The sequence below is a fragment of the Phoca vitulina genome, unplaced genomic scaffold, assembly GCF_004348235.1.
Source record: "Phoca vitulina isolate PV1807 unplaced genomic scaffold, GSC_HSeal_1.0 scaffold7, whole genome shotgun sequence".
NCBI lineage: Eukaryota > Metazoa > Chordata > Mammalia > Carnivora > Phocidae > Phoca > Phoca vitulina.
The window spans coordinates 61,079,294-61,082,644 of record NW_022589710.1 but is presented as its reverse complement, the minus strand read 5'-3'; the positions used below and the strand labels follow the sequence as shown (position 1 = coordinate 61,082,644).

Below are 3,351 nucleotides of genomic sequence, written 5' to 3'. Positions count from 1 at the left end.
TGCTTATAAATCACGGATCAGTAATACATATTAAATAAGGTATCTTTTAACAGAAACAAACATAAAACAAGATTATATATTGATAGACTTACAAAAATGTTGTGACCAGAGGCTCACAGGAATGTAACCTGGTATTTCTCCTAGGAACAATGGTTCAGTATTCACCAATTCAGTGTTCATGGCGACTTTATAGAACACAACTACCCCAAGTAACAAGAATCAACTGTACTTTTAATGTGACACATTTATGCACTGAAAGTTAAGTAACATGACAGGGCAATAGAGCTCACTCATCAAAATGAGCTACTACCTCCCAACACAGCATTATTCCATGAGAATGATGTCAAATAAATGGTTCAGAAATTTGGTGCTTAAGTTCTATGGAAAAGACTCCTATAATTCAATAGTCTTCCCTAGCCAGCACAAAGGTAAACCAGTCTTCTGTCATTAGCTGGAACACATAGAGGAAGGCATCAGAAGCTTAAGCATAAAGTCATCATAGTCAGAGAAGAAAAAGTTTCAAAATGGGCAGCAGGAACGTGCTCTTGGTGAATACAAGAAACCAAAATATTGAGTCTGTGTCCTGATGGGCCAGAGTTCTTTAAAGGGTCTAAGAGCGGATTTGCATCAGTGAACAGAGAAGGTAAATCTTTTTTTTTTTAAGATTTTTTTTTTACTTATTTGAGAAAGAGCGTGCATGCGCACATGGGGAAGAGGGGCAGAGAGAGGGAGAGAGAGAATCCCAAGCAAACTCCCCATTGAGCGCATAGCCCAACACAGGGCCCTATCTCACAACCCTGAGATCACGACCAGAGCCAAAATCAAGTTGGGAGCCCAACGAACTGAGCCACCCAGGCACCCTGAGAAGGTGAATCTTAAATGGGTAAGATTTCAATCAGCTACTGTACTCATACCTTTAAATTTTAAAAGTATCAAACCCTTTTCATGGTTTCCCTCTGAAAAATTATTTTACCCTATTGTGAATGTTTAATTTTCTGTCAACTTAGGTAGGCTGCAGTACCCAGACATTCAGTCAAATGCTATTCTATATGTTTCTGTGAAGGTAATTTTTGGACAGGATTAACATTTAGATCAGTAGACTCTGACTAAAGCCGACTGCCCTTATAATGTTAGTAAGCCATATCCAAGCAATTGAAGGCCTTAAGAAAAATACTGACTTCTCCTGAAAGTTTAATTCCACCAGCTGACTGACTTCAGACTCAAACTGCAACTCTTTCCTGAGTCTCTAACTTGCCAGAGACTCTCAACCTTGCAGATTCTGAACTTGCCAGCATCCACAATTGTGAGCCAATTCCTTAAAATCAATCAATCAATCAATCTCCCCCTCTCTTCCTCTATATATAAACACAAAAATTGGCTCAGTTTCTCTGGAGAAACCTAACACACCAATATAAATTTCAAAGTGCAAATACAATAGTGAAGTAATTAAAATGCAAGTCTTCCATGCCCTACAAAGGCAGAGATCTATTTTCAGTTCACTGACCTTAGACAATACCTGGCATATCACACAAATATGACACTTGCTGAATATTAGTAAAACACATATTCTCTTAACAATAACGTCTATTGATTACTCTGTTTCAGGTACTATCCTGGGAAGTGTTTTATCTTTGTTCAGTGTTTTATTCCTGCACAACATTCCTTCAAGAGAGCAATTTTAAGTTCCTATTATATAGATAAGGAAACAGGCTCAGAGTTTAGATCTCTTGCCCACAGTCACCATAACTGGCAAAGTGACCTAAATTCAAACAAAGGTATGGGGTCCCTGGGTGGCTCAGTCGGTTAAGCATCTAACTCTTGATGTCATCTCAGGTCTTGATCGCAGGTTCGTGAGTTCAAGCCCTGCGCTGGGTTCCACGATGGGCATGGAGCCTACTTTAAAAATAAATAAAATAAAATTCAAACAAAGGTATATGTAATTCTTCAAACTTGAAAGGCAACTTGTAGAAAATAATAAAATCAATAAATGAGAGGTACAAAGACACTTACTAAATCCCAGAACGTAGAGGCAAATTTAAGACAAATTAATAAAAAGTTGTATTTCCACAGTGAAAACTAAAGTCTGGATCTCATTACTATAAGGGGCAGTATCAATGGAACATAAAAATAGTAAGAAGAATCATTTAACTAAACTTGTATTACCTTACTGCTGTATATCTAACCTTTTAATGTTGATGTTACTAGATACACGCATTCACTCCCATAAAATACACTTGATGGCATGATCTCCATCACTAAGTCTGACCTCTCACTGCTGTTCTCATTATTCTTTTTCAATATTTTATTTATTTGTCAGAGAGAGAAAGAGGCAGGCAGAGGGAGATGCAGGCTCCCCACTGAGCAAGGAGCCCAATGCAGGACTCCATCCCAAGACCCTGGGATCATGACCTGACCCGCAGGCAGACTTAACCTACTGAGCCACCCAGGCATCCCTCATTATTCTATTTTTCATCATGGAATTCTCCTCAGCTTTCACGACGTTGAAAAAATGATCTGTGATCACATACCGTGCATGAACGTTTCAACTTTATTTAACATTTTTAAATGAGTACACAAACTCATCTTCATGTAACGCACTGGACCAAAAAAGTGCAAAACAGGTACCATACACAAACGGATATGAAACTGAATACCCACAATGGTTGCGTCATCACCCCAACTAAGCACTGTTATTTAAAACTCGTCGGATGTTAATAACCGCTCTGCATCTTCCGGCACCTACTCTCATTCTGAACCCGCGCAGGTTTCTCAGCACAAAAGCACACGGTACTAAGAGGGTCGCCAACAGCACCACGAGCCCAACGACGCTGTCCTGGGAGAGAAGACGGAGAGCGGTGTCAGTGCGTGCGGCTCGCTGGACCGGCCACTGGCTGCCTAACCAGATCCGTGTCGACCTTCCGAGGAAGTTGGGCCGTCGTCCTCGTCACGCGGCCTGACGGAGCCTGAGAAGCAGGACTGCCTTTCCCAGATGACCCAACCTCGATTTTTGGAAGACAACGCCACTTTCTCCTAACGGTCCCCCAGTTTCGACCTCGGAACCCTGGAACCCAGGTGCTACCCGGGATTCCCCCCGTCGGAGGGCAGGTACCAGGCGTCTGCACCGAAGAGGGCGTTCGAGGGCGGCAGGCACCGTGTGGGGTTGGCGACGGCTCTGCCCTCGCCCTTCGCGCCCCGGAGGCAGCCTCCCCGCACCCTCACAGACAGCCCGGCACCGACGCCACCACACGAGGCGCGGGCCCCACCCTGTCCCCGCCCGTCGAGGAGCTCCCGCCTCAGCCGCGCGCCCTTCCCCCCCCCCCCCCCCCCCCCCCCCCCCCCCCCCCCCCCCCC

The 3,351-nt window shown here is 44.1% G+C and overlaps 1 pseudogene; it reads left to right on the top strand.

The window, feature by feature from the left end:
- Positions 1–298: 298 nt before the first annotated feature.
- LOC116632772 overlaps positions 299–3,351 on the top strand; it is a 23,601-nt pseudogene continuing 20,548 nt past the window's right edge.